General features: G+C 38.7%; 1 pseudogene; it reads right to left on the bottom strand.

Annotated features, from left to right (window-relative positions):
* Positions 1-2,089: 2,089 nt before the first annotated feature.
* LOC141500852 (ras-related protein Rab-8A-like) overlaps positions 2,090-12,752 on the bottom strand; it is a 31,610-nt pseudogene continuing 20,947 nt past the window's right edge.

Raw genomic sequence — 12,752 nt, 5'->3', positions numbered from 1 at the left:
ATGTGAATATCTGTGATGGATAAACTCATGTCACATTTCCTCTGAGCTGCACTGAACAATGGAAAGAACAATAGATTTGGAGTTAGAGGATCTAGGTCTGAAACTTGGCTCTGCCAACTCAGATCTCTGACCTTCTTGGGTCTTAAGTCTTGTCGCATGCAAAACTGCACCTGACTTCTAAGGTCCTTTCCAACTCTAAAGTCAAGATCCTAAGTATTTATTCTTTTTTTCTGCCCAAGACTACACTGGAAAGACTGTGGAGGGAACAAATGATAAAGGAGTTCTAAGTCTATTTGAATAAATGTGACATTTAGAAGTATGGAAAGCGAATAAAAAATACAAGATCATGTGTGTTCAACTGGTGAGTAGAAAATTCAGAAGGAAGAAACAAGTATTTATATAGAGCCTACTATGTTCCAGGTAGTATGTTAAGTACTTTATAAATATTATCATTTGATCCTTATAATGACCTTGGGAGATATCTCCATTTTACAGATAAAAAACTGAAACAGAGGGTAAGTGATTTGTCCAAAGTCGAGTATCTAGACAAGCTAGTATCACAGTTCCAGGGCTCTATGGACTAGGGAGATGCAGCTTCCTAGAGAAGTTTGAACTTTAGCTGAACCCTGAAGGAAGAGGTCATTTAATATTAAAGGAATGGCCTGAGTAAAGGAGCGAGTATAAGAAAGGATATGACATATGAGAAGCACAGGCTCTGGTTGGCTACTAGGATACTAGGTGGAGAAAGAGGAAGAGACTGTCCAGATTGTCCAGGCAAAGGAATCTGGATCTTCTTCTCCAGCCCAGAGCTACCACAATAGCTTAATTTAAGCACATTAAAAAAACAATCCACTTAACCTGTCAAAGCATTTATCGACATTTTGAACCAAGACTCTTTGAAGTTCCAATCACCTAATGACTTTCAATTTGCTGAACAAGGCCATCTTTCTCTTCAGGGCCAATGACCAAGGGTGTAGCCCAGTTAAAGAGGAGAGTATAAATCATTTACCAGCTCCAAGTTTACCTTTTGATCCTGCCCAGTCCCTGGACAGCTCAGTCTATTTTTCACTGAGTTTGCAAAGAAAACAGGGGATACCTTCAACCTTCTTCTACCTGATCAGGAGAAGAGTGAAGATAAGATCCAGCAGGGGCAGTAGAAGAGGTAAAAAAAAGCAATAGCCTTGAAACCCAGATTTGGTACTGGTCCAGAGAGCCATCTGGAGTCTATTTCATCTGTAAAAAGATGCTTAAAAGATTTTTGTCTCTTCAATGTTGAAAGGGTCATTCCCATTTGTGACTTTCTGGACATGAGATGGGGAACTGCAGCTTTGGCTGGTCTTGCTTACATTAAGAATAATCTGCTAGGAAGGGTAGTTGTCCCCTCCACAGCAAAGGTTTGGTTCCCCCCCCCCCCCCGAACTCTATATTATGAGAGTGGAACACAGTGTGGAACCCTGAAAGAAACAAAACTCTTCTTCCTTTGACTGCTTGATTTGCTAGCCAGTGACACACTAAAATATCAGAGATCACATGCTATTGCCTGGCATTCTACCTGGATGCCCAGGCTGTAGCTGCCACCATTGTTCAGTTGTGCCCCCTACCTCCAAAGCACAGACACATAAACCAAATGGGTACAGAATGGCAGGCTTCTGTGGTAAAAGGCAAGGCTCAGGAGGGAGAACCATAACTGAGATACAATTAAACCAAACCCACCAACCCAAACTTTGACCACTCAGTTGCTTTTATGACTGTTCATGGAAACCTGTGCTCTAGAAATCAAAACAAGGGACCAGAATCATAATTATTGAATCAGTTAATAAACATTCATTGAAATATTGATACATATTCAGAGAAGCAGCTCTCAGGGTAATGGAATGATTACTTGACTTCAGAGTAAAGTCCCTACCATTTAGTAGCCATGTGATGGTGGGCAAGTCATCTGACTTTTCTGGACCTCAGTTTGCTCACCAGAAAACAGATATCCATTCTATTTGATTTCTAGGGGTATTACTCAAATGAGGTAAACAAAAATTGTTAAAAATCTGTTACGAGACTGTTCTTAAAAGGAGACAACGGGAAATAAAGTCCATTAACTTTAAAATGAGCTTTAATTTCTTTTCCTTAAGTGCATTTATCAATGTAAACAGAGCATGTTAGAGATTCCAGTGAATAGCAGGATACTGTTGATATGTTTGTTTTAATTCAGAAACTATGGAACTATGCCAATGACTTGATTGAGACAGCAGCTTCTAAACAACTTAGTTGTTGACGTTACCTCCAACCTAGTAAAACTACTTTCAATTGTACAGGCTCTAAGCTGAAAGCCACTAGCTGTCAAAGAGAACCTAATAATGATAATTAAAAAACAAAACAAAAACCCCCAACCCCAAACTGTTTTACTGTTAGTATTTCACATTGGAATGTTTTGTGTGTCACTGCCACACATGGGGGCGGGAATGGGGCCTGTGGAGAGGACTTTTGTCTTCCTGCCACGGCCATTTGGAATAGCACAGACTCCCCAAATGTCTGTACCTGCTCTTGGAAACTGAAGATTGAATCACTTCATGGCACTAAGAATTTAAAAAATAAATCTCTGCTAAAAAGGACATTCCATTTGGAGATAAGGGTGACCTGCTGCCTAGCATGGGGCTATTTGTGTTTGTATACATGAGGAAGCGCGCACGGTTTGGCCACCTGATGTCCCCAACTGGAGGAACATTGGCCATTCTGGTTTTTAAAAGTCAGAAAGGCAACCCCTTCCCCCCAAATCATAGGCAAAGAAGGAAATGGGTAGAGGTCCCTGGGGTGATCCTTGTCATGTGAGGATCACCATCAGGAGCTACTTTAACCACAGCTGGAAAGGCATTATTTTAGAAGACAGTGAAAGGTCAGAGATCACAGATGCCGCTGAGGGGCCTGCAGATAATAAGAAACTTGAATGGATTATGGACAAGAGACGGAAACCCAGGCACCAAAGAGGAGAAAAATCAGTATTTCCCCCTTGAAACACTCTCCAAAGAATTCAATAAATTCATGCTTCACTTTGGTTTATTTTTATAAAACATTTAAAAAATGGTTTTGATTTGGTAGATTGTCCAGAACTATGAATGTAGCCTTGTGACCGAATAGTAAAGCATAATTTGGAAAGGCCCAGGTTGAGGCTAATATATTTCCCACTCTCAATAGTCAGCTCTCTGCTGCTTAAATGAGTGACTTTTGCAGTGGGTCCTGAGACAGAAATGCTTGTGAGATAAATGCCTGAGTCCATAACTCTCTATACAGTGGGTGCATGGGGATCATGTATACAAACACCTTTAATCAGTATTGGCATGTAAGTGCCCTCATGAGGACTCTTCTGACCAGACTGGTTTTCTCGTCGGAGTTTAGACGTGTTCTAGATACAAAAAAAATAAAAAGAGACAAAACACACCAAAACACCAAACCACCCTCAGAGACTGAATCCTGTTAGAAAGGTGCTATTGTTGGTCAGTTTTCAACTGTTTCTCTTCACTGGTCATACAATGCTGGAGCCGATATGGCAAACATTACAGGAAAAATAGTAAATTCTTAACTTATTCCATCTCCAAAGTTGGAAAAATCAGACCGTTACTAAAATAAACAATTTCTCAATTTCGTTCCGGCAGCCGGGGTCCTGCAGCGGCCACAGAGCCTTGGGGCTGGCGTGTTGGAAGGTGGGAAGTCCACAGATAGAGGAAAACTCACTCGGAACGGGCACAGTCCAGTTCAGCTGAGCACAGGCTCAGGTTAAGGCAGTGTTCCTCACAGAAGAACACATCGGAAAAAGCTGCTTTTCCTTTGTTGGTCGGGGGTGATTTTGACGCCCTGGTTGTTGCCTTGTGGACTATTACCCTCCTGAAAAATAGAAAGGATTTTTCCCACAGTGAAAAAGTGTAAGTGAAGGAAAAGGTACCTGAGTCAGTATAAATGAGAACATAGCCCTATACATCCCCATAAAACAATTCACTTCTACCTCCCATTTTGGACTAGTTTAAACTCTCCCCTCCCTATGAAGTCTCCAGGGTTGTACACCAAATGGAGCCCAACAATTTGAGTAGCGGGAAGCCAAAGTGGTGAAGTGTTGAGAATAATGAACTAGGGAGAGTCCAGAGAAAAAGGATAACAGATCAGGGATGGAGAGCTGAGCTGAAATGGACCTGGGAGGCCATCTAGGCCAGTTTTTCTTATTTTATACAGATGGAAACTGAAGGCTAGCAAGGCTAAATCCCCTGGATGATTTTGGACAAGCATTTTCCTTTCTCTCTGCCTCACTTTTTTCATCTACAAAACAAAGGGTTTAGGTCAGATGATCCCTGAAGCACAGTTTGGCTTGGATATCTTCCCCACCTCTGTTATTCTGTCTTCTATGTTCTGGGTAATCAGGCCACAGCCTTGCTGGATTTTGGCATAACTGAAAACTTACTATTAAGATGATAACATAAGGCTGAAAAATTAAATGAGAACTTTTTTTTTCTCCTGAATTCTTACAGCAGTTACATATGGGATTCAAAACTGTTATTACATCCAGTTTTCTTTATTAACACAGCAAATGCTAGTCCCAGTTCAACTTTCCACACAGACTTGGCAAGCCCAAGGTAACTTGACAGAGAGTGAGGAAACATCTGCCATAACTAGCACTTACTTGTCCCCAGGGGGTAAATCAAGGCTCTTTCATTATTTTACTGCAAATAAATTTCCCGTGATTTGGAATGAATCATTACTCACCAATTTTTTGTCCATTTTTGCTTTGATGTCTCTTGCAAGAGTGAAAAATGCCTAGAGCAGGAAAAGAAAAGTTACTGTCCACACTAAATAAACAGGAAGTTATAAATAACATAAAATCCATTTGAAGACCTTTTGGTTCATGAGTTGAATACGAACTATGCTATTCATTGGAATGTAGCTTACATTTTTATGGCAATGTTAAGCATGTGATAGTTTAAGGTATGTGTATTTATATTTTCCAATCTATTTTTTCCCAATCTCCTCACAGGATCTCAGGTTCAAATTCTTTGGTCCAGCATTCAAGTACAATATGAGTCAAAGCTAACTCTCTAGACTTAACTCTTAAATATTTTCTAAAACGTACTTCATGCTCTGCCAAAATGGGCTCTTCATTAAGTGTGCAACATGCACCACAATCTTTTTCATCTTCACATCCCTATCACCAGAGAATGTCTTAAACAGTAAGGAATCTGCTGAATTTAGTTTTTGCATCTATAGTTTTGTCCATTGCATCCATTCTCCAACTCTGATTCTATTTTTGTTCAAATTTTATCCAGTATTCAAGAAAGGCCTAATGACATTTCGTCTCCTCCACTAAGAAGCCTTTTCCTGACTACCACAGTCCAAAAACTGTCTTTCCTTCCTTTGATCTGCCTTCAGCATGTATTTTGCACTTCTCCTTGGTGGTTTGTTACTACTATTAATTATCTAGATATCTGTCTGATTTATCCAAACAAACTGTGGACACCTTGACAGCAACAACTGAGTTATGCTTCTTTGTTTTTCCCTGGCAGTGGCAGGACCTTAGAAGTACTAGGTTCCTAGTGAATATTTGCTGACAGATTATCTCTACACCCTTAATACCACTGTCTAAGCTCAGTCTTCTACCTAAAGAACTGACTTTAGGAAACACTGAATTTCTCAGGACTCTCAGAATGGAAGGACATTTAAAACTATGTTGTAAATTGCTTGGTCTATTGGGAAGCAGTTCAATGTCATTTTGTAAACATCACAATTTTAAAGCTGTATTATTATTATTATTTAAAGGTGATAATGTTTTATATACATTATTGAATTTCATTTTGCAAACAACCCTGAATTTAGTAAGAGGTGTTATTAGTCTTATTTTAGAGATAAAGAAACTGAGGCTAAGGAAAGTTAACTGGTTTTCTCAAGGATCAGACTAGTTAAGCTAAGTTTATTCTTACTATTCTCAGATATAATGCTTTCTCTCTTAAGAGAATGTAAGCTCTTTGAGATCAGACACTGTTTCAGTTTTGACTTTGTAATCCAGACCCTAGCACATGGCAGACACTTAATATGTTTGCCAATCAAAGTGTGAGAAGGCAGAAATGAAAGACCAAATTCAGGACTTTTCTCAATATTCCCAAGTTGTCTCACAATCAAAATGTGGAGCATTCATCAAGAAAAAGGCCTATGGAAACACAGGGAAGCTCTCTACCAAATAGTGTTCACAATTAATGACTGGGCAAAGAGTTTTATATACTTATTCTGGTCCATGGAAATAGATAAGATTCATGGAGATAGGATAGAACTCACTGATTTCTCTATGGCCATGTCAATTTGATCCTTTAACTCAATTTGTTAGGAATAAGAGAATTACCGTTTAAATCTATTAACTCATATAGTAACTGCCAGTGGTAAATAAAAACATTCTCTTCTATTGATAGCACAGGAAACTGAATTTAGCCAAAACCTTAGGGGTAAGCTAAATTCCTTAATAAGCTCAGGGTCAACTTACAATACTAACAAAAAAGGGAAGAAAAAGGACAAGGAAATTGGAGGTGAGGCAACAGAAAGATGATCATAAATGAGGAGCAAGAACAGGAAAAGAGCATCACATAATCTGAATCTAATTGTGAATATACCCACTTAATAGAACCCTTCTGAAAATATGTCCCTAGAAAGGTCTGGCAGTTATTTTTAAAAGCTATGATTACAAGTGAGTTAAAAGGGCTTTAACTCTAATTTGGATATTTGGGTAAAGTAGATGTAAAGACAGATTAACATAATGTATAACCATGAAACATACTCACATTCTCTACATTGATGTTGGCCTTTGCGCTGGTCTCCATGAATTTAATTCCATAATCAAGTGCTAGCTGGAAGAAAGCCATAGAACACAAGACAAATTAGTAAGCATTAGCCTATATTTCTATTAATGCTTTAAAGTTGATAGAGCTTTTCTCTCAACTTTGTGAAGTAGGTGGTAAAGGTTATTATTAAATACTTCAATTTGAGGTATTACTGTGGTATTTAAAATATTACAGAATAAAAACCTGAAGTTCTGGGAGCTATATAACAGAGATAGGATTCAAATCCAGGTTATGTGATTCTAGGATCTGGTTGTCTCTCAACACTGAAAGAAATATCCTTCCATATTAGAAATTATATATGGTTAGTACTAAAAAACAACATATGGAGTGGAGGGGTTGCAATTTGGTACATATTTTTTTTCCCATCACTTCTGACCAAGGAAAAGGGTACAAAAAAAGAAAGGAATATTGGGGAAACAGTTAAAAAGATAGTGTCTGAGAACAGAATTTAAACTTCTGGACCACAGTTTAAGATACTGGCTAGGGTTTAGAAGACACTATGCATATTTTAGGATCACTCATTTACCACTTTGTTACATACAGACCCTTTTACTATCAGTCAATCAGATATAGTGCTATGTAACTGAGCATCATCTAAAAGACCATACCTGCTGCCCAAGAACCAGTCAAGCTAAGCAGAAAGAGGCTCACTGCCAGAAAGCTAGCCACTAGGTGATAAGTTTTTGGTCATGGTTATCAAAGGAAAAAAGAGATGGCCTTCAGTCCTTCTCATGACTCCCTTCTGATTCTGTGTAGCAATTGCAGAAGAAAAGCGAAAAAAAAAGGGAATGCTGAGAAATGTGCTAAGAACCCACAGATTTTAGATCATGTATAAAAAACTATTGGTAAATTATTTAAATGTGAGATTTTTGCCCAAAGAACAATAAGCTGACATATAAACAGAGGAGCTAGATTACATCAATATTAAAATTATCACCAAAAATGAAACCAGAAGATACAAGAAGTAGCAACATGGAAGGATGGTTCAGAGGTTCTGCTATGAGATGTAGCAAGTAAATGTATTTATAGAACTGGTTTTATTGTGAATCCAAGGGCAACAAGAACTATTTCATGTGACATTTGATTAGCTTACACTCCATTTCCTGTCTTTGTGCCTCTACACTGGCCAAACTCACGCTCAGAACATACCCCCTTCCTCATCTCAACCTCAGAGAAACAGTCACTTCAAGAAGCAGCTCAAGCATCAACACTTTCAATTGAAGCATTCCCTGATCTCAAATGCTAGTCTTTTACCTCCTTCAAATAATTTATTTCAAATTTAACTATCTTACATTTTATTTTTTTAAAACCAGACATACATACATGCACACAAATATATGCCTAGCTCCCCCAAAAGAATAAAATCTCCCCAGGCAGCAAAGATTTGTTCATTATTTTTTGTCTTTGTATCTTCACCATCTAGCAACATTGTTCAGTCATTTTCGGCTGTGTCCAACTCTTTGTGACCCCAAAGATTTGGGGTTTTCTTGGAAAAGATACTGCCATTTCCTTCTCCAGCTCAATTTAAAGATGATAAAATGGAGGCAAAGAGAGTTTGGTGACTTGTCAAGTGTCACACAGTTAGTAAATATCTAAGGCCACATTTGAACTCAGGAAGATGAATCTCCCTGACTCCAGGTCTGGCTCTCTGAGCCACTAGGATGTCCCCAACTGCCCTAAATCTAGCACATAATGGGTTTTCAAATGATACTTGACTGCTAAGTCCCTCTAAATTAAATGGTGATTAATTCACAGAATGGTGAAAAAAGGATAGATAATTTGGTCCAGGATCAAGTAATGAAAGAGACCAAAGATTTGCAGACTACATAGAAACTGCAAACCTAATCAATATGACTACTTTCTTCAAGACAATCAATAAGGAGATGCTACAGAGGGCAAGCACAAAATTACACCCTTCCTCTAGTTCACCTAACCCAAAAGAAAAGAAAAAAAGATCATCAATGAGCCCTTTGAATGTATGTATGGCCAGACCAAAACTTGTTTGAGCAAAGATTAAAATATCAAATCAGAAGAATCCCAAAACAGAAACAACCTGACTGCCTTAAACAAGTTACCAACACTGAAAAATAGGACACAATGAGGACAAGACATACTGTCCTCATTTGCTAAATAAGTTTAGCCAAGTCGAAGGAGGCTAGAAAGAGCTTTGAACATTTGATCTCCCTGTCAAGCATAGTGGTGGCAACCAAAGGCAACACTGGTTTAAAAAAATAAAAACTCTATTGTAAAATCTTATGAAAGATAGTGGAAGATTAGGAAAAAATTGTAGGAACAGTGAAGTGTTAGAGTCTAATACAAGTCTGCAGAAAACTAAGCATGAGTTAAGTATTTAAGGATGAAACTGAGAGGACAGTATCAACTGATAAAAAAATGAAAAATCTATCAACATTTCTATGATAGAACAATTATCTCTATAGGTGGAGACACCATAATTGGACCCCCTAAATGCAATCTATTCGGGAGGTGATAATTTTGAGGGATGTGATCTCAAGGCTTTGAAAGTGGAAACTTTGAGAAACCTCCCCTAACTCCCACAGGTATTATTACAAAAAAAAAAAAAAGGTCACCAAGAAGGCATTGACCCATTCATGTTTACGTTCTCATTTTTACAACAGTTTAGAAGGATAATTTATACCTGTATTGAAGTGATTCTTTATGAAAATGAGGTGAAATTTGCAATATTCTATAGCAGACTAAATCTTTATTGTCATCCAATTAATGAAAGGTAGAGAATATAGGATCCCACTGGGTTCTAATGTCTGAGAAGAAAAAAAGTTTCAATTGGAAGAATAAATTGTATCTTAAAGGCTCTCTTTAATGTTTATTAAAATCAGATTACTTGAAAGATACAACAAATAATTTTGTGTCATGACTCTTTCGGGATTCATCGGATAATTCCAATAGGAGCAAGGGTAGAAATGATCTTCATTCACATAAGGAGTGTTCTAGTCAGTGCTAACTGTCCTGTTCTTTGGCTCATTTGTACTGGAACCCCAGGAGATCTGTGGGTGAATTTTGGAGGGTTAGGTCCTGGAGAGTTTCATGGGGATGCATGGTAGATTACATGGTAGATTACACAGACCAAAGACCAATGAAGAACTGAGCAAAAAGTGGTGCAAAATATTAAAGAGTTATATAGGGACAGCTAGGTGGCACAGTGGATAGAGCACTGGCCCTGGAGTGAGGAGTACCTGAGTTCAAATCCAGCCTCAGACACTTAATAATTACCTAGCTGTGTGGCCTTGGGCAAGCCACTTAACCCCATTTGCCTTGCCAAAAAAAAGTTATATAATCTCTCCTTTATGAGTTCAAATCCAGCCTCAGACACTTAATTACTTAGCTGTGTGGCCTTGGGCAAGCCACTTAACCCCATTTGCCTTGCCAAAAAAAAGTTATATAATCTCTCCTTTATTAAGGGTCTAGACAGGGAGAACAGAGATACTAAACAGAGACACTGATAACTGCATAACAATAGGAGATTTAAGAGTATCATGGCAAATTTATGGATGATAGGTCCTGGACAAGAACTGTAAAGGATAAGGAAACTAGGATAGGCTGTGATCTATGCTTTTGGAATGAGAAGTCACAGTGATTCACTCAAGTACTAAAGATCTAGTCTACAAAGTCATTTTCTATGTTGTACTGAAAAAAGTTGTATCATTTTCCCAGATGTTAAGATGGCTGTTATTGCTCAGTCCCTGTGGACCATAGCAAGCCAATGTAGCTATCTATAGGGTTTTCCTGGCAAAGATACTAGTGTGTTTTCCATTTCCTTCCCCAGTGGATTAAGGTAATCAGACATCAAGTGACTTGCCTAGAGTCAGTCACACAGCTAGTGAGTATCTTGGATAAGATTTGAATGAAGTCTTCCTGACTCTAGATCTATGCTCTATCCACTGAGCCATCTAGCTGCCTCCAAAGCAAAGAGAGGTTAAGTGACTCTCACAGGGTCATCAATTAGTCAGTTGTCTGAGGTCACATCTGAATGCAGGTCTTCCTGACCCCAGGTTTAACACTTTTTCCATTGAGCCACCTAACTATTTTCTTTTAGGTTTGGTTAAATTACCTCTTAATTCAGCAGCAGAATGACAAATTCATTAATAGCAAACATATTCCAGATTTTACAACTGGGTAAAGCCAAAGATGATTTTTGGAGAAAAAAAGAGTAACAACTGGATTCCATTTTCTTTTTTTTCTTTTCTTTTCTCTTCCTTCCTTCCTTCCTTTCTCTCTCTCTCTCTCTCTCTCTCTCTCTCTCTCTCATTTAGGATTTTGCAAAGCAAATAGGGTTAAGTGGCTTGCCCAAGGCCACACAGCTAGGTAATGGATTCCATTGTCGTAACAAAAAAATCCAAAACCAAACCTGAGCATTTTTCTGGCCATCCATCTCTTCCTATGTCTTACCTCAGGCCAATACTTCTGCTCTGACTTCATTTCTGTAGTTCTGACCCTGCCTAACCTTGAATCCCTTGCCCTGCTGCCCTACTACTTCTTATCTCTTGTCAAACTTCAGCCCAGGATTATTTCACCATCTACCTCCTCTGATCATGCCAATAAGATACCTTATAAATTCATATAAGAGGGGTGGCTAGGTGGTGCAGTGGATAAAGCACCAGCCCTGGAGTCAGGAGTACCTGGGTTCAAATGCGGTCTCAGACACTTAATAATTACCTAGCTGTGTGGTCTTGGGCAAACCACTTAACCCCATTGCCTAGCAAAAACCTAAAAAAAAAAAAATTCATATAAGAACATCCAACTTCATTTGAGTCTTCAATGCAGCAAGATAATCCTTTACTTTTCCCTAATTGATTCCTTGGTTTGCTCTCCATAAAAACCTTCTGCATTTCTTTTTATTTTAAACTTAAAACACTGAATAAAGTGGGCACTTCTACACCAACTGTAGATGAGAATTCCATTAGAAAGTGTGAATCTCTATTAACCAGAGTATACTTTTAGATATAATATATATAGAATAAATTCAACATGTAACCTTCAAAGTTAGCCTGTTCCTTATTCCTTCTGTTCTCCACTTTTTTTGGGAGGGGGGAAGGAAGGGGAAGGAGAACTCTAGTGGTTTTTATTTTATTTTATTTAGTTTTTGTAAGGCAATGGGGTTAAGTGGCTTGCCCAAGGCTACACAATTAGGTAATTATTAAGTGTCTGAGGCCGGATTTGAGCTCAGGTCCTCCTGACTCGAGGGCTGGTGCTCTATCCACTGCGCCACCTAGCCGCCCCTCTAAATGCTTTTTAAAATCCCCCCTTCCAAGTTAAAAGAAAATCATCTTTCCCAAACTTTCTCTTCTCAACCCCAAATTATGTCCACGTCCACAGAAAGGCCCCCTTCTCTCCTAGCTGAGCATCTCCATTTACTTGTTTTGTCTTTTTTATTTTTGCAAGGCAGTGGGGTTAAATGCCTTACTTGCCAAGGTCACACAGGTAATTTTAAAGTGTCAGTCTGGATTTGAACCCAGGTTCTCCTGACTCCAGGACCTGTGCTCTATCTACTGCACTATCTAGCTGCCCCCAGCTCCATTTACTACTTTATTAAGAAATCTGCAACTATTGCCATATCTCTCCCTTTTCTGTTATCCCCACTCTGGTCTCTGACAAAGACAATGACAACAACTTTCTTCTGGGAAGGCCAATGGCTCAACAAATGCTCCTGACCCCATCCCCTCCCATTTCCTTCATTAGATTACAATTTCAATCTCCTCCTACTCTCAACCTTACAAGCTTGTATTGGAGTTTGTAATTGGTCTGATCAGTCAGTCAGACACATTGTACCCTGACCCCAATAAAGTGATATCATCTTGGTCCTCTTGGAGAACAAAGGACAAAAACTAACACTCAATATTTCCTTCCCTACTGTTT

This window comes from Macrotis lagotis, chromosome X, assembly GCF_037893015.1.
Source record: "Macrotis lagotis isolate mMagLag1 chromosome X, bilby.v1.9.chrom.fasta, whole genome shotgun sequence".
Taxonomy (NCBI): Eukaryota; Metazoa; Chordata; class Mammalia; order Peramelemorphia; family Peramelidae; genus Macrotis; species Macrotis lagotis.
This window is presented reverse-complemented; position numbering and strand designations above follow the sequence as displayed.